This window comes from Anastrepha obliqua, chromosome 4, assembly GCF_027943255.1.
Source record: "Anastrepha obliqua isolate idAnaObli1 chromosome 4, idAnaObli1_1.0, whole genome shotgun sequence".
NCBI classification, from domain to species: domain Eukaryota; kingdom Metazoa; phylum Arthropoda; class Insecta; order Diptera; family Tephritidae; genus Anastrepha; species Anastrepha obliqua.
The window spans coordinates 21352258-21372402 of record NC_072895.1 but is presented as its reverse complement, the minus strand read 5'-3'; positions in this window follow the sequence as shown (position 1 = coordinate 21372402).

Below are 20145 nucleotides of genomic sequence, written 5' to 3'. Positions count from 1 at the left end.
GATTCATCTAAAATCAATCGGACAAGAGAAATTAGTTTTATTTATAGATAATCTTGAGTCTGATCGAAGCTTTTTTCAAAATTAACAATATGGCGGCCTCAGGAAATATTTTTCAGACCGACAGTTAATTGTTTAAAACAAATCAAAATTTTTGAAAAAAAACCCTAGATCAGGCACTAGCTTTTAACGTTTTTCAAAAGCAGTATACATTTTATTGAAATTTACCAAATTGTTTTTTTAATTTACAGTAATCACCAGTTCAAAAAACATAGTTTTGAGAAAAACGCATTTAAAGTTTTGCTATCGAGTTCTGGAGCGCCCTTTGTTAATTGTTGAATAACTCGAAAAGTATTTTTCGGATTCACTTCAAATTTCACACAATATTTTTAAGATATTTTACTTTAAGAAACTGCAAAAAAAATAATTTTTTTTAAATTCTGACTACCCCTAACCCTTTAAGAAAAACATATCGGAAAATTCGTGATTTTTTTGGCGGAAATAATCGTGTGAAGCAGTCGACAATTAACTGTTGGTGAAAAAATTTCCAAAAACTAGTTCTGTCGACGATAGCAAAAGGACTAGCAGACCAAAAACTGTACGTTCTCTTGCTGCTGTAGTGCAAAGTGTTGCTGAACAACCATCAACATATCTCGACGGTCTCAATAATTTGACATTCATGAATCGACTGTATGGCGGATTTTTTCTGTGGACGTGCTCATGGCGGACATTTAAATTATGTGTTTTTTCACATATTATTGTTAAGAGCCGTATTTTGAATAAAAATAATGAAATCTGTAAGAATCTAAATTTGTACATGATTTATTATAAAACAAAAATTAATCGCTTCTCTTGAATGACCCTTTATATTGCAGATGCTCTATAATATTTTAGGATATCAAAGGCTATTTAGCACAAACTACCCACCATCATTCATTCAAATAACACTTGGCTACAGCGATAGTTTTAATTTATAGCGGTAATTTGCAAATGTGCATTAAATAATAAATACATAAAATGTCATAAGCCCTGGCAGTCGGTACTCTTTCTTCGTATTTCGGCATAAACAGTTTTATTATATCTAATACATAATTAATAATGACAATAAATAACATCTCGATATTACTAATTTTATGCTAACTCATAATTCGTTTCGAAGATTCCAAGTACTTTCATCCACATACCCACATAATTCAAGTGCTTAGCAAATGGCTTACATACCTAGCTACAGTACCAATTAAAATATTCAACTCACATATTTATGCACATCTGCTCGAAACTACCGTAAAGATGTACATCCATAGCGTTTCGACCAATGTTGTTGTAGCATTCTATAACGGAAAACAAAAAGCAAACTTTTTCATCCGGCAACGGAATGTAAGACCGACCAGCTTGAGCGGGTGGTCATTTCATTTGTGTACATACACACATACATACATTTGTGCAATTCCATTACGCGTATTCTCGTGGCGAGGTTGGCGAGGCTAAAGGACATAGTTTTTGAAATATTTTGCCAGCCAAACTTTTCCCGATTAAAGTTCGATTAATTTTTGTACAATATTTCGGAAAGTTGTGGCATTATTGCAACTACTTAGAGGTGAAAATGTCGGTGACGCCGGAAACGGAGTGTGCGGCCAAGTTAGTAGAGCGTTCAACGAGGCAGCCGCAAACAATTCACTTTACTTCTTAATTTGTTGCTTGGAATTACACTTGGGTTGTGTCAAAAATCACAAAGCCCACTTACCAACACGACATGACCAGAAAGTTTGAAACAACCTTAAGGCGTTTGCTCTTGCCACTTCAATGCCTTACGCCATAGACTGTTCTAAGTTTCGGTGAAATGAAAGTAGAGGAATAATATAAAATGAATTACTTTGCCTATGCTGGTTGTGTTAGCTTGAGTTTGTGATTGCAGGGGAATGAAAGAATTTGCGAATGGTTTATAATTAATTCCATACACTTAATCAAATATTTATTATATGAGGAGCCAGGGTGGGCAAGGAGGGAAACATGGCATTCTGCAGCACCAGATTCCAGCTTAAAAAAAAAGAACAAGCAACGTGGCTGACTCCTGATCGGAAAACGCGAAACCAGTTCGATCATGTTGTGATAGATGGATGACACGCTTCTAGTGTTTCAGAAGCACGTACGATCCGAGGACCCACCATCGACTCGGATCATTACCTTGTTGTAGCCAAACTGCGCACACGCCTCTGTGCAGCATAAAAAAAAAAGAGGTTGTCTGTAAAGTCGGTTTACTGACGATAGTTTAACGTGATAACGTCATAAGAAAATACTGATTGAATGGTTGCATTTTCAAAAGAAAATTTTAATTTTATTTGTTTGATAGATATTTTGTATGGATATAGAGAATGAGTTAACATTAACATAACATAATATACTTTAACATAACATAACATAACATAACACAACACAACATAACATAACATAACATAACATAACATAACATAACATAACATAACATAACATAACATAACATAACATAACATAACATAACATAACATAACATAACATAACATAACATAACATAACATAACATAACATAACATAACATAACATAACATAACATAACATAACATAACATAACATAACATAACATAACATAACATAACATAACATAACATAACATAACATAACATAACATAACATAACATAACATAACATAACATAACATAACATAACATAACATAACATAACATAACATAACATAACATAACATAACATAACATAACATAACATAACATAACATAACATAACATAACATAACATAACATAACATAACATAACATAACATAACATAACAGAACATAACATAACATAACATAACATAATATAACATAACATAACATAACATAACATAACATAACATAACATAACATAACATAACATAACATAACATAACATAACATAACATAACATAACATAACATAACATAACATAACATAACATAACATAACATAACATAACATAACATAACATAACATAACATAACATAACATAACATAACATAACATAACATAACATAACATAACATAACATAACAAAACATAACATAACATAACATAACATAACATAACATAACATAATATAACATAACATAACATAACATAACATAACATAACATAACATAACATAACATAACATAACATAACATAACATGACATAACATAACATAACATAACATAACATAACATAACATAACATAACATAGCATAACATAACATAACATAACATAACATAACATAACATAACATAACATAACATAACATAACATAACATAACATTACATTACATTACATAACATAACAAATTACCCCGTATTAAAGCACTTATCAACAGCTTTCATTTGATAGCCATATTGTACATACACAACCAAAGGTTACCCGGGTCCACGTTTTGACCTATATCTCGAGACCCCAGTCACGGAGCGGCATGAAAAATACTCTGTACTAAAGCATTCACCAACAGCTTTCATTTGATACCCATATTGTACATACACGTCCGAAGGTTACCCGGGTCCACGTTTTCACCTATATCTTGAGACCCTATCTACCAATAGGTATTCAAACTATACGGAAATCATCTTCAATACCTACTTAACAATGTGTGTAAGTTTGGTTTAATTCGGTTCAAAGACACGGCGGGTCCACGTTTTGGCATATATTTCGAGACCCTAGTCATCAATAGGTATGAAAACTACCCCGTATTAAAGCACTTATCAACAGCTTTCATTTGATACCCATATCGTACATACACATCCGAAGGTTACCCGGGTCCACGTTTTGACCTATATCTCGAGCCCTATCTCCAAAATAAAATATAATCCTTGTTACTCGTGATGTAGCTTTCGAATGGTGAAAGAATTTTTAAAATCGGTCCAGTAGTTTTTGAGCCTATTCATTACAACCAAACAAACAAAGTTTTCCTCTTTATAATATTAGTATAGATATGGTAAATATTACCATACATTTTTGCTTCATATATAATAAAAAAATAATAATAATAACATTAAAACAACAGGTATTATTAACAAACTTGGTTTTATTTTAAATTCTTCAAGTAAATCAAATTAATAATAATCAATAAGAAGGCATATGCAAATACAAATACGTGAATTTAAATATGTACATATGCGCATATACATACATATATACGCTCACTTAAGTAGCGGAGAGCAAGATGTCGAACGTTGCCGTTCGTTTGCTTTGTTTGCTTTGTCGTTCCTTCCGCGCTTTCGCTTGCAGTTCATTCAATGCAATGAGCAAGGTAACTACATATGAGCAAGGTAACACTAATATGAGCAAGGTAACACTAATATGAGCAAGGTAACTACATATGAGCAAGGTAACACTAATATGAGCAAGGTAACTACATATGAGCAAGGTAACTACATATGAGCAAGGTAACTACATATGAACAGTAATGAGCAAGGTAACGACACATTTTTTCGTGCGTGCAGCCTGTTAAATCGAATTATAAGACGTTATCACGTCAAAATACATTTAACTAAGCAAAGAATGTTCGAAATTCAAAAGCTGCAATAGCAACAGACATCCAGAAGATTCGCACTCGACGCTCACTCCTGCTCTCAGAGAGTATTGCCCAACAAACCAGCAGGCACGAGCAATGGAGCAACAATTGTCGTTCCTTACGTACCGCCGCCGAAAAAAATCGGACTTCGGCGAGCCCGAAAAAACAATTGGTATGACGAGGAATGCCATGCTGCCACGCAAAGAAAGGATAGAGCGCATAGAGCCACGCTGCTATCAGGCACAGAGCGAGCCATTTGGGATCGCTACTGGAAGCTAAAAAAGGAAAAGAGACGTATTAGTGATACGTGAGTTACGTACGTAATACGTGAGTGAAAGCCGCTTAAGATGCTGGACAATTCTTCTTGAAAATTTCGGCGGCTTACGGAAGGTTTCAAGAGGGGGCGTTTCCATGTAAGAACAAAGACGGCGATCTGGTGGCTGACACTAGATATTGATATTATCGGCCTTAACAACCGTGCCTTTTCCAAAACTGGATAAATGGATAAAGAAGCAAAGCGATAGGGTCTAGCGGTGAAGGAGGACCAAACGAAGTACCTCATGTCATAAAACAAACAGTCGGCGCACTTGCGTATCGGAACCCACGTCACTGTAGACAGTTATAATTTCGAGGTTGTAAGAGACTTCGTTTATTTAGGACAGCATTAACACCGATCGCCAGCCGCCGTAGCCGAATGGGTTGGTGCGTGTCTATAATTGGGAATCAAGAGAGAATGTAGGTTCGAATCTCGGCGAAATATCAAAATTAGTAAAAAGTTTTTTCGAATAGCGGTCGCCCCTCGGCAGGCAATGGCAAACCTCCCGAGTGTATTTGTGCCATGCAAAAGCTCCTCATAAAAAATATCTGCCGTTTGGTAACGGCTTGAAACTGTATGGTACAAAAGTTTGGACGATGACAGTAACTGATGAGCCGTCCCTTGGAGTCTTTGAGAGAAAGATTCTGCGGAAAATTTTTTGATCTTTGCACGTTGGCCACGGCAAGTATCGAAGGTAATGGAACAATGACCTGTATGAGCTTTACGACGATATTGACATAGCGTAGCGAATAAAGATTCAGCGGGTTCGTGGGCTGGGTCATGTCATCCGAATGGGTACAAACGCTCCGGCTCTGAAAATATTCGATGCGGTACCAGTTGGTGGTACCAGAGGAAGAAGAAGGTCTCCTCTGCGTTGGAAAGATCCAGAGGGGAAGGACTTAGCTTCACTTCGTGTGTCAAACTTTAGCCGGTTGGCACGAGAAAGAAACGATTGTCGCGCTTTGTTAAGCTCGGCCAAAATCGCATAAAGGGTTATCCCGGCGTGGAACCTCCCGAAGCTAGGCAACAACGAACTACTTCCCAAAGATTATGCGAGGTATCTCGGAGTAATACTGGACAGTAAATTGCTGTGGAAGCGCAATGTTGAGGAAAGGGTGAAGAAGGCCAGTAATGCGCTATACGCATGTAAAAAAATGCTGGGCGTTACTTGGGGTCTATCGTCCTCACTGATGCATTGGTGTTACATGGCAGGGGTGAGACCGATATTGCTATATGGGGCCTTAGTATGGTGGACTGCGACAAGAAAACTGACATTTCCATTGGAAAGGATTCAGCGACTCGCTGCTCTGTGCATGACAGGAGCGATGAAAACTACTCCAATGGCGGCGCTGGAAATGATACTCTGCATACCACCTATTGACCTTATGGCGGAAAATCTGTCAGCGAACTCTGCGGGGAGGTTAGTAGCTGCTGCAGTATTCATAGAACCTTTGGACATACATAGCTCAATAGGAAACAGGAGTTCATATTGCACAAATTAGATGACTCCGTACTTTATTTGGCATATAAGGTTTCGTACTACAATTGAAGAGCAGGGATGGCATAAAGGCATGAAGCCTGTCCATAGGACTTTTCACATCTACAGGTATGGCTCCAAAGCTTTGGACGAAATGGGTGCGGGGATTTACTGCTCAAAACTAGGGAGTAGGCAGCCTATCAAGCTGCCAGACCAGAGCAGTATTTTCCAAGCGGAAGTTTTTGCTGTGGGGAAAGCCGTGGAGCTGGCCAACACAAAACCAAGAAAGAACTCAATTATTAATATATACGTGGACAGTCAAACAGCAACAACAGCAATAAGCTCATATTGTTTCAAGTCCAAAAATGTTCAACGGAGCAGGGAGGCCATAGAAAGGCTAACCGCAAACAGAAGGCTCCATATCTATTGGGTACCTGGTCACAAACGCATTATGGAGAAACGAAATAGTAGATGAGATAGCAAAAAGTGCTGTTAGACTACCATTTGAACAGGAAAACGACATACTAAAACCGCTAAATGCAGTATACAAGGAAACCCGTAAATACAGTACTACATGAAAAAGCGAGTGGAAGCTAGGTGGACTAATCTCACCTCATGCAAAACAGCAAAAGTTATGTGTCGAACAAAGTGCAAAAAACTGACTCAATTCGTACTTACGCTCTCACGAAAGGACTGCAGAACTGTCATAGGTATCATAGGACAAATGCAGGAAATGCAGAGAGGATGTTGCGAAAACTTTAGAACACCTTTTGTGCGTTTGTCCGGCATTATTAAAAACGCGTTTAAAATGCCTGGGAGCCCCACTGTTTGAGGCTCTGGAGGACGTCTCAAAAGCGGATCTCCCAGCACTGCTTAGATTCGTCAAAAGCGCTGACATCCTGCATGATGTCTACTTTAGGTATTCATAGAGGTCGGTCTCCATCTGGCAGCGCTAGGGACCAATGGTCTATGCGTGGCCAACCGTAATGCGAACCAGGTTAACTTAATTTAACCTATCGCGCCAGTCAGAAGAATAGGAAGTAATTTGTTACAAGAAAAAACCAACTAATAATATCATAAAAATCGATATGTGTTGGCCATTTGTTAAACTTTACTTTAGTATCGTCAAAAAGTAAATATTTTTATTCTCATGACGGTAAATTTTATATTTACTGCAAATTTTTTGTTTTCATTTATATCTTGAATTCTTTCTAAATAACACTGTGTGACAAAAAAAAAAAAATTAAATATACTTTTATGGAGACGTAGCACAACTTGTGGCTATAGAAAAACTAAACACAATGGTATAAGAGAAATGTCCAATACACCCCCAAAATCTCGTTTTATGGCCATAAAACCGTTTTTCGGTAGAATGATGTGAAGAATCACTCCTAACTTCGCCAATTTCCATCCGATTTCGAATTTGTTTTTTTAGTTCGAAAGAACAAAAACAAGCCTTTTTGATAGTGTGTTGACAATTTTTCTGAAATGACAACTGACGAGACTGTAGACGGAAGTATTTGGAATTTTTTTATTTTTTCTCTATTTTTTCAACTTTGACATAATTTTTACGATATTATCCGATATTAAGGATTTTTTTTAGTACACTACTGTTATAGTAAATTTAATTTTGCGTCGAATGAGCTATATTTGACTGTAATTGAATTAAAATTAATAGAGTTGTGTGAGTTTTAAGATTTTATTTTTTTTTACTAATTTGGTATGTAGGCATCGAAGCATGAAAATGATAACAAGTGTCATTATAAACACATAATATTTATTGGAGTATTGTGCAGTGAGACACTGTACGGTATGGTATGGTGCGGTACGGTGCAGTACACAACGGAACTGGTTCCAAACTTAAAAATGCATTGGAAACGGCCCTTTGGAGTTTAGTATGGTACGGTACATTTGTCATTCTCTTCATCAGTTTTGAATACTTTTCTGTGAGAAATTCGATCATCATCATTCATCTGAAGTCGTCATCAACTAAATTCCATTGTTTAAATCGAGAAGCGAGCGTTTCAGATTGTCTTTCCGATAGAAGTAAATCACGAGAAAGATCCTGAAAATCTGAATTTGATACAATGTGTCGTTCTGAAGACTTAGAACCAGCCGGAAAGTACTCTTCATCATCAGGTTTATCAGCAATGAGTTGAACTTCCTTCAGTTCATGACCTGCAGTTGAGTCAATCATATCGTCCAAGACTACGGAGTTCTTAACTAACATCAGCATACTTTATGTGCTTTCGAGCTTTATAATGATGACCGTTTATGTCCGTTTTATAAAAATAACAATCATCTGGTTTATGATAAGGCTGATGATGCCACATCATCGGAGAATATTGAGAAATTCGACTTTTCTGGCAACGTTTTGATTTATATCTCTTGAATTTCAATGAAACAAACAATAAAACTTTGACGTTTTAATAAGGTTAAATTATAATAACAAACTTCTTTTGTTAATCAATGTACAGTGTGAACTTTGGTACACTTGGGAGCTTTTTCATATTTCTATTGAAAAAAAAAATGTGTGATAATATGTCAGATATTTTCGTAAGTTTTAACCAGTTCTGATGTATGCAGTACAGTACATATATACTCCAATAAATATTATGTATCTATAATAACGCATCAAAACACGTCCTTATTCCCATTTAGCGTAAGTTGTACCTACGTACCAAATTAGTAAAAAAAAAAAAATCTTAAAACTCACACAACTCTATTAATTTTAATTCAATTACAGTCAAATATAGCTCATTCGACGCAAAATTAAATTTATTATAACAGTAGTGTACTAAAAAAAATCCTTAATATCGGATAATATCTTAAAAATTATGTCAAAGTTGAAAAAATAGAGAAAAAATAAAAAAATTCCAAATATTTCCGTCTACAGTCTCGTCAGTTGTCATTTCAGAAAAATTGTCAACACACTGTCAAAAAGGCTTGTTTTTGTTCTTTCGAACTAAAAAAAACAAATTCGAAATCGGATGGAAATTGGCGAAGTTAGGAGTGATTCTTCACATCAACCTACTGAAAAACGGTTTTATGGCCATAAAACGAGATTTTGGGGGTGTATTGGAAATTTCTCCTACACCATTTTTCTTAGTTTTACTATACCTACAAGTTGTACTAGGTCTCCATAAAAGTATAAAATCACTGTCGCACAGTGTAATTCTTTAATCGATTTATTATTGTATATATTTCTTATTTTATAAATCGAAAACTTCTATTCTAGAAAAATTCTATTTTTTCTGAAACTTTGTAGATATCGTGAAAGTGTGAAGTGAAAGAACAAAATATATTTAATTTAATTTATATATATTTATAATTGGCGCATACACCCTTTCTGGGTGTTTGACGGAGCTCCTCTTCCTATTTCTGGTGTGCGTCTTGATGTCGTTCCACAAATGGAGAGACCTACAGTTTCAAGTCGACTCCGAACGGCAGATGTTTTTTATGAGGAACTTTTTCATGGCAGAAATAAACTCGGAGGTTTACCACTGCCGAACGGTGACCGCTATTACAAAAAACTTGTTTCTTCCTTTTGGTGTTTCATCGAGATTCGAACTTATGTTCTCTCTGAATTGCAATACATGCTCGGTTAACGCCATTTCAAGATATTAAAAACTATTTTGAACTCCCCATTTTTCTTTAGTCAAGAACCGAATATCTCGTAAACGACATGGCAGAAAAAAAATTAAGTATTTTTTCGGACTCAGCGACCGAGTTTACATATGAAGTAGTTTGTGCCCAAATTTTTTTGATTATTTGTAAACCAAAGTAATCAATAAATGCAATGAATGGGCGACTCACATTAGATTACAAACTTGTCGGCACGAATCTTGTTCTAATTTTTTTAATAGTATTTTATATATATAATATGTTATCTTTATATCCAAAAACATTTAGTTATTCTTATAGTTCGGTAGCACGCATGTCTTGCATAACTCCAGCCCTATAGTTGCGCCAATTCTGATAAATAGTTTGAATATCCTTTGAAGCTTACCGACCGTCCGCCTCTATTATGCGCCACCTTGGCAAGGACTTGCACGTGACACGCATATTTAATTGCAGCGCATTGTGACTAGCGACTTGTACAGACGTTGCCGAGACTTTCCCTCCGTGAGTTGTGGTGCACTGCGTAGTTTTGCTTCAAAGCATTGGCACAATAGTGTGACAGGGTCATTGGCAATGTAAACTAGGTTGAGTGGCTCGAAATTACAACGCTTAACTTCATAGACGTGCTAAGGTAAGTTAATTCGTATGTTGCTAAGCGCTTAAATGCTGTTTTTTAATTTTGTATTTTCCTTTGAATTACGTCTTTGCCAATGAAAAATTTCCGTCATAACTAAAGAAAGAAAGAAAGAATTTGAAAGTCAAATACAAATGGGGCGTGACCTTTTCTCGATTGCGTGCGTGCTAGAAATTATGTTCCACCACACCTTTCGTTTGGTCTTCGATATTTTACCCTTTCACCTCTAAAGAATATGAGTTGTATATACATAGCTTTTGCGTTTAATATTTCTCAGCGCTACATAGAAACAAAAACAATTAATTGAACGATATTTTCACTAATAAAGATAATTCAAAATGAAAGTTTCTTTTGAAAAGCAAAATGAAATAGGCAAAAGTCAATAATTTTCAGTATATTTGCACCATATTTAAGAAAAAAAAAATGTTTGTTGCTTACTAAATATGAGGTTTTCCTTTAGCTGCCTGGCCTGGCAGTGTAAAAGTGCATCCAGCCAAGCTAGGAAAGCGGTTCAGAGTAGATTAGTATAACTTTATTGAGTCTTATAAAACATTAGTCCTTTTCCTTAGCAACATTATTAGTTGTATTTGCAGTCCAACTTTCTATTCGCTTGCAAAATTCTTCTTTAGTCATTATTATTAGTACCGTTATAACAAATTTGTGTTGCGAGATTTCATTTTCATATGAAATAAGTATGAATTAGTTGAAATAAATAAGGTTGAATTAGTTTTAAAGGTGACACACAGATGGCGCTATTTATCACTTTATCGCGTTGGCAATACTGAATATATATTCATGACAAAGCCTCATCCCTAGGCTTTGTTTATCAGTATCTGTCATTTCGTTGAAGTATAAACAACGCAGTGTTTTCGTGCTCCGAGTATGTCAACTTTCGTGCCGTCGAAACGCAATTTGCGGGAAGCTTTGCTTTTCTGCTTCAATTTGAAAAAAAAAAATACAGCCCAAGCCTGTGAATTGCTGCAGGAGGCCTACCCAGACCATACTCCGTCGATTTCAACATGTGAGTACTGGTTTCGACGATTCAAAAGTGGTGATTTTCACACCGAAGACAAGGAGCGTCTTGGCCAGCCCAAAAAGTTCGAGGACGCGGAATTGGGGGAATTGGTAAACGAGGACTCGTGCCAAACCCAAGAAGAGCTTGCTGAATCATTGGGCGTTGATAAATCAACCGTTTGCAAGCGTCTAAAAGCGATGGGAATGATCCAAAAGCAAGGACATTGGGTCCCGTACGAGTTGAAGCTGCGCGACGTCGAACGGCGATTTTTTACGTGCGAATTGCTGATCGAGCGACAAAATCGGAAGGGTTTTTTGCATCGGGTGGTGACTGGCGACGAAAAATGGATCCACTACGATAACCCAAAACGCAAAAAATCATGGCGTTTGCCCGGCCACGCATCAACGTCGACGGCCAAGCAGAATATTCACGGCAAGAAAATCATGCTCTGTATTTGGTGGGATCAGGTCGGCGTCGTATATTTTGAGCTGCTTCAACCGGGCGAAACAATCACGGGGGATCATTACCGACTGCAATTGATGCGTTTAAGCCGGGCATTGAAAGAAAAACGGCCGGAAACGGTAAAAAGGCACGACAAGGTTATTTTGCAACATGACAACGCTCGGCCGCATGTTGCTCAACCTGTCAAAAAATACCTTGGATTGCTTGGCTGGGAAGTGTTACCCCACCCGCCGTATAGTCCAGACATAGCTCCCTCCGATTATCATTTGTTCCGGCATATGAGTCTCGATTTGGCGGACCAGCAGTTCTCCTCGTACGAGGCTACCAAAATATGGGTTGAGTCATGGATAGCCAAGCAGCGGCCAGAATTTTGGAGAAACGGCATCTGGAAATTGCCCGAAAGATGGGCGAAAGTTGTAGCTAGCGATGGCCAATACTTCAAATAAAATATTTTGTACCGTTTTTTCACAATAAAGCCCCAAATCTTCGAAAAAAACCTTTAAAACTAATTCAACCTCCCAATACAATCAGAGATCAGTATTGATTTGGCAAGCGTAGAGAGCAAGTTCTCAATTTTGCATTGGTATCATAAAGAAAAATGTAAGTAAAATAGATTACTTCTTTTGAACAAAGAATAATTAAATTAGTGATGGGTTAATCTGTAGAAAGCCACGTAAAAGACATTTATCCGATGAAGAGGGTAGCCTGATTAAAGGGCTAAACGATAGTGGCAAAAGTATTCATGAAATTGCTGCTACAGTAAATCGGCATAGAAATACCATCAGCAACTTTCTTAAAAATCCAGAAACATATGGTCAACTCAAACGAAGCGGTAGGCCAACTAACATCGGCAGCAGATGCAAACGAGAAATTCGTCGTCTGGCTGCTCAAAAAGAAATGTCTTGCAAGGAAATCAAACACCATTTAAGTCTTAAGGCCACTGATAGTCAAATACCTCAAATTTTGGTCGAGGATGGAACATTTAAATATGGTTTGCGGGCGCCGGCACCAAGACTATTAGCACGCCACATTAAGGCTCGTTTAGCATTTGCCGGAAAATATAAATTTTGGACTAACGAATTCCGAAACGTTGTATTTTCGGACGAAAAAAAGTTCAACTTAGATGGTGCAGATGGTTGCCGGAAATATTGGCGGGACCTTAGGCAACCACGGCAAACGCGCCATAAGCGGAGCCGCGGTGGAGCGCCTTTGATGATTTGGGCCGCGTTCGGGCATGGTGGAAAGTCTCCAATTTGTTTTATTCCGACAAGAACCAACACAGAACTCTATGAGTTTGCGGGAAACATATGTATACGGAGATGACTGGGTTTTCCAGCAAACAACGCCCCAATCCAACTAAGGCCTTCCTATCGTCAAGAAAAATTTCAGTTCTAGATTGGCCAGTACTAAGTCCCGATTTAAACCCAACTGAGAATTTCTGGGGAATATTGTCGGCCCGTATTTATAAAAATGGTCGACAGTTTGAGACAATCAAAGACCTAAAAGGTGCTTTAGGGGAAGAGTGGGATAAGATAGATGATTCCACCCTTCAAAACTTGGCAAACTCTATGCGTAAGCGTATAAATGATGTTTATAGTTTTTCATTTGAAAATACCCTTGCACATATATTTATTTCTGTGAGGTATTTATTTACTTATTTTTATTTTTTTTTTAAATATTTTTTAAATTTATTTAATTTTTTTTATATTAAGGGGATACATACGCCCAGCAGCGCCAAAAGAAGGGATAACAATAGAAAAAAATATAAAAAATTTGTATACATTGTTTATTAGTACCTAAACTTTATAAAACAATTATTTTAATTTTTCTTTACAAAAATTAGTATATAAAAATCACGTGACCCAAAGTACAATGAAAAAAAGTTGTTCCACGGTCTGCATCATTTCTACTTTAAATGCTGATGGATCTGTAAAAAGTAAAAAAAAATTCTTGCAAAATAAAGTTGTAGTTGTAGTCTATCGAGCCGGATTTTTGAATTTCAGAATTTTGGCATAAATGTCACACTTGAATTATTTTTATAAATTTTTTTGATAAAAATATCAAAAATCCATTCTATAGAGAAAACACTTTCGAATATTAAAAAAAAACCGCATCAAAAATATTAAAAACTGTATGAGTTATTATGCAGACCGTACCGGAAAAGTAGTTTCGAGAAAAACCAGTTTAAAGTTGTGTTAACTCACGTCTAATCTCCCATTCTAGCTACATACCCTACACATACTCTCATAATGCTTTATATATGCCCCTATACATACTTTAGAATAACAAAAGAACTGACAGGCTGAAAGGCTTCGAAGGTAACAGCCAGCTGCCGCAAACGAAGGACAGCTATCTGTGCGCATCAAACTCTCGTCGGCCAGTTACATTTTCTATCATAACTTTTTATCTATGGGGAATTTTTACAATCGACTTTCACAGGAATACGCCTAAAATTATAAAGAATAATAATCTGTAAAAAAATCGATTTTGTGAAAATTCTGGACGTTTGTAATCCCTTAATTTTCAAGGTAATGAGGTAGCAAACATATGGAGAGGCAATAGGTGTGCACATAGGAAGAAAATTTACTTCACACCTTTTCTTATCTTCGCCTTGAACTTTAAAGGTGATACCGTCGAGGTGCCTTCATTGATTTCACTATCGAATAGCTTAGGTAGAGTGGAGGAACGAGCATAGCGCGAGTTTTATCTGAGCTTCTAGGTCGTTTACAACTTTTTTTTTTTAAATCTATCCGATCTCCGAAGAAATCTGAGTAGATCTTATAGTGCTAAGGAGCCAAGGTGGTCGCTTCTTAACACATCAGTGCCAAAGACCTCAAACCTGATTAGAGTGAAGGCGGGGCAGATGCACAGGAAGTGGTCCGCCGTCTCATCATCCTCTTCACATGCTGGGCAGAGTACACTGTCTGAGATGCCAACCTTTTTCATGTGTTTCGCCCATAGAAAGTGGCCCTTTATCAGTTCAACCAGCTGCTTAAGGTTTCTTCTGCTTAATGGCAGGAGGATCTGCGACAGTCGATCGGACATGACAGGTAACATCAGTTTTATCCATCTGCAGCCACTATCAGCATGCCAAGCTCGCTTGTGAGTTAGAGCAGTCCGTTTGCTAACCGTGGCTTTGATGGCTGCAGAAGGGAGTAACAAAACGGTCTCTGGGCTAAAGAAGTTGGCCTCAGAGCCCATCCTAGCTAAAGAGTCAGAGGTCGTGTTACCCGCGAAACCCATGTTAGCATCAGGCTATTATGTCTACCGACATAGTTCAGTCTGGATTTACAGGACTCGACTACCCCTAATGTGGTTAAGGGCTGTCTAACGCCATGAGCGTAGTTTAGCCGTCGCTGCAGACACATATAGATCTGCTTCTCCTTCTGCTTTGCACAACAAAGTTTATTGCGTCTTGAACAGCATGCCCCCCCTGCTTGAAACATAGATGCGTGCATTCTATGAGCGAAAAGTAGTTTTGTCGCGCTTGATTCCACGTAGATACCAGAGCTAGAACCGTGCTCAGTTCTAGAGCCATCCATGAAAATGCACGAGCAGTGTTTGTCGGACTCATTTTCAGAGTTTGACCACAACTGAGCCTCTGGCAGCACCACACTGTATCTCTTTTCAAGTACGACTCTTGATGGCATGGAGTCAAGGGCCATGGAGAGAATCGTTGGATCGAAGTGCATACCTTTTCTGTTTTCCGATGCCGAACAGGGGCCGTATCAGTTCCCATTGTGTTTCAGCCTTCATATGGCCTTCAAGGCCTCTCCTTGGATGAAAACATCAAGTGGTGGTAGACAAATCAGAGCCATTTACAACTTAATTAAAAACTAATTTTTTTCCCAAAAATTTTTTCTGAAATGATGTTTTATCTAGAAAAATAAAAAAAAATTCAAAGTTCTTGATTGGCGCGATAACCGTTTACACGATTAAGACCGTGATCAACAAAGCGCGACAGTCATTTCTTTCTCGTGCTAACCAGCATATAGTTGGATACACCAAATGAAGCTAAGCCCTTCTCCACCAGATCATTGCAGCGTAGACGAGGCTGATAGCGCATCGGATGCTTTCAGAGCCGGAGCGTTTGTATCCATTCGGACGACATGACCTAGCCAACGTAGCCGCTGGATCTTTATTCGCTGCCCTATGTCTATGTCGTCGTAAAGCTCATACAGCTCATCGTCTCAACGCTTGCGATAATTGCCGTTACCAACGTGCAAAGGTCCGGGGAGAACCATGGCTGGGATAAGATTGTCTGTCTGGAGGCTGAATTGTAAGAGGAGAATTCGTGTGATACGTATTAATGTTTTTCTACAAATAGAAGGGCCTATAATTTTTCGCCACCTCCGAATGGTAGATGGTTGTTTATGAGAAATTCTTTCATTGCAGAATTTTACGCTGAGGCTTGCTATTGCCTGCCGAGTGGCGACCGCTGTTAGAAGAAAAACCTTTTCTATCATTTTGGTGTTTTGTGACCCCTACGGGTTTTGAGCTCTAACATTCATGTAGATGGATATTATTTTCCAGATTTCTGTATCAATTTCTTTTCTTCATTGTTAATATATTGGCCACACTTGGATGAAGAGTGACAACAACATCGCCAAGTAGGCGCTGAGATGGAGCCTCTTCCAACAGACAAGACGAAATTTAAGCAAATCACGAACCACTTGGCGCCGCTCTAAGGAGGCTGAAATGAGGTTTTAGAATAAGACTTGGAATGAACTTAGAGCCTTTTCATAGAAACGTCTTCGATGGCGAAGAGGCGTGATCGACGCCCTATGCTCCAACTAAGAGTTAGAGAATCCTTCGATAGCAGATACTCGAAGATCAAAATAAAACACGTCTACCCTTCGTATCTGTGAAAAGCAAACAAAATATGAGCCTTTAGTTGAAACTCAGCAAAACAAAACAAATAAAAAAAATTGAGGTTTGAATGTATGTTGCATGCGAAATGTGAAAAGTCACCTTAATTTTAGAATACACTACGTTTTTCATCAAAATGTTGGCACAATTGCATTTGGTGAAAGTGTTGCCCCCAAACCTGGTGCACAATTAGCTTAACAGTGAGATATTATTAGACTCGTATAAATCCATAAATGTAAAAATTGTCCGTAAATGTCAGAATTTCAAAGTGAATTTCATGTGCGCGAAGTAACAGCAACGACACCAACTTTAGCACTTTCCATTACCAAAAAAAAAAGAGAACAAACAGGCGGCAAATTGCCGGTGGCTTCGGAAACCTCAGCAAATTGAAAATTCCAAACAGGCATAATAAATACAAATTACGTTGTTAAGGTGTTGTAAATGGCAGCCGTATCACTTTATCACACTAACTTATATACATTACCTGCCTACGTATACAAACACACAACGCAATTTATTTCAGCATACGCACAGGCCATGGCGTATGAGCAACAAAAAAGCCAAACTAGATTTTAGAGGTTTTACTCGTACAGACTAAAAGACGGCAATAGGTAAGGGATAGAAATTGAGGTGTTAACTGAAACATATATATACATACACACACACCTTTATATTCATGCATGTATGTTGCAGAGCTCCAACGCACCACATGGCATATACACACACAAACACTCACCCTTTTAAGGCTACCACATTTGCAGCATATTTATGTTCGTGCTTCAGGGTGAGCGTGTAAAAGTGTGAAATTTCTCCTACCCCTTCGTTCGTAACTTCTTATTAAATCTGAAATCCTGTCACATGCATGTGTCTGCGTGTTTTGTTAATTGTTTATGTGCGGCTCGCGTGCTGCTCAAAATGTTGGAATTGAAATTGGGACGCATATAAAGTACGCCAGCGAAACCATTAGCCCCTACATTTGCGTCAAACAACAACCAAAACAACTAAATTAATACCAAATGTTACGCTGGCAAATAAACAGAAATGACTGAAAATCCTTTGTTGGCAGCTATGAAATACTAAAGCAAATAAATGCCGCCTTTTAGGTAGCACAGATGCTTCATATGCTTACAGAATACATATTAGAATTGCTTTGAAATATTATAAAGAGAATTACTTAGAGTGAGAACCTGGTAATTTGCCAAGTAATAGAAAAGGATTATACACTTATTTCTAGAGGGATTTTTAGTTAATGAGTTGCATTGAAATAGGCTTTAAACTATTTTAGACTTATGTACAGGGTGCTCCAAGTATGATACATGCGTCGTTTCGAATAAAAACTTGCTCTTCCACTGACAACACATTCCCGCTTTAAATCAGACTATAAGTAGATGTCATATCTCTGCGAAAGGAAGAAAGTAGCTATGGGCTTGAACAAATAAAAAAAAGTGAAATGCAAGCGAATGCAATGGAAACTGCCAAACACCACGCCACGGCGTCATCGGAAGAAAACCGAAAAAACTGCATTTGGAGGTATTGGTTATTTTATTTATTTTTATTTTTATTTTTATTTTTATTTTTATTTTTAAAAGCTTACATGATAATAAAATTATTAGTAAACTCAAGCAAACACAGCGCTAGTAGCAGATGCTTTCGGCTGGCTGGTGATGTGTGTAGGGTCAGATACGACGGAGTAGGTCGGTGTCCTTTAGAAATGTGTACATTTTTTTTATGTTTTCTTAAGAGACATCTTTTAAAAGTTGAAGAAGATCTCTGTTGCTGAAGTGGTGATGCCCTTGAGAAGCAAGTTCTGGGCAGGATATCAGTAGGTGATGCACACTGACTGTGGCTTGGCATAAGGGGCAGATGTTGTATATATATATAAAGGGTGAACGATATCCAGTGTTACCAACTTCACACTGCTTGTATCTGTAAAACAGCTCATGACATCAACGTCAAAATTGTTCTAATGACAGTTCAATATATTGTTTATAAGCCATCAAAAGCATTTGCGTCCCAGTTTTTTTAATTTTTTTTTTCTGTGGTGGAATTCAAACGTAATAGTGTGATTGCCTTATATTTGGTTGGAATATCACAACCAGCCATTGTTCGTGAGCTCAGTCACCTCAAAGTGAATAAAATGGTTGTGTATCGCACTGTAAAACGTTACAATGATACTGGTAGCATTGCAAAACGCTATGGAGGTAGACCAAAAAAAACCGCAAAAACGGCAGAAATGGTTCGGAAAGTGAAGGCTCGACTTGAACGAAATCCACGTCGGAGTGGAAGAAAAATGACCAAAGAACTGAAAATATCGCAAGACAGCATTCGACGCATATTGAAAAATGAGCTCAAGGTCAAGGCTTACAAGTTCCAAAAAGCAGATGATCTTTCACCCCAGCAAAAAAAAGTTCGGTGCGAAAGAGCAAAGTAGTTGTTGCGCTCGCACGAACGTGGCGAATTTCCTAACATTGTGTTTTCTGACGAAACAAATTTCCCAATTGAGCAGTTCATAAACACTCAAAACGATCCTGTTTACTTGACCGAACGCTCATACGAGAATTTGAGCCTACGTATGGCTATTCGAAGCAATTTCCCATCGCAAATAATGGTTTGGGCCGCAGTGACCGCTGATGGACGCTCTCCAATCGTTTTTATCGAGCCTTGTGTCAAAATGAATGCGACTTATTATCGAGAAAATGTTTTAGAAGCTGCTTTAGAGCCGTAGACACGCAAACATTTCGGTCGTAGACCATGGACGTTCCAACAGGACTCGGCACCGTCTCATAAAGCTCGTGTGAACCAAGAATGGTTAAAAAATCATGTTTCACACTTCATTTCGTCCACTTAATGGCTTTCGAATTCGCCAGACGCCAATCCGATGGACTATTCCATCTGGTCCATTTTGGAGAGCAAGGTGAGGACTAAAAAATATGCCAGTATGGATGCGCTGAACAAAGCGATTATACGAGAATGGGCCAAAATACCTCAAGATCTCGTTCGTGCAGCATGCAACTCATTTTTTGACCGTTTGAAGGCTATAGTCAAGGCAAAAGGTGGTCATATCGAGCTAAAGTGAATATATGTTAAAATTGTAATCATATTTGAACAATTTTGTCTTTAAAATCAATAAAAACTTATTTAACACAAAAAAGTTATGGTATTTTGAATAGGTAACACTTCATATCGTTCACCCTGTATATATA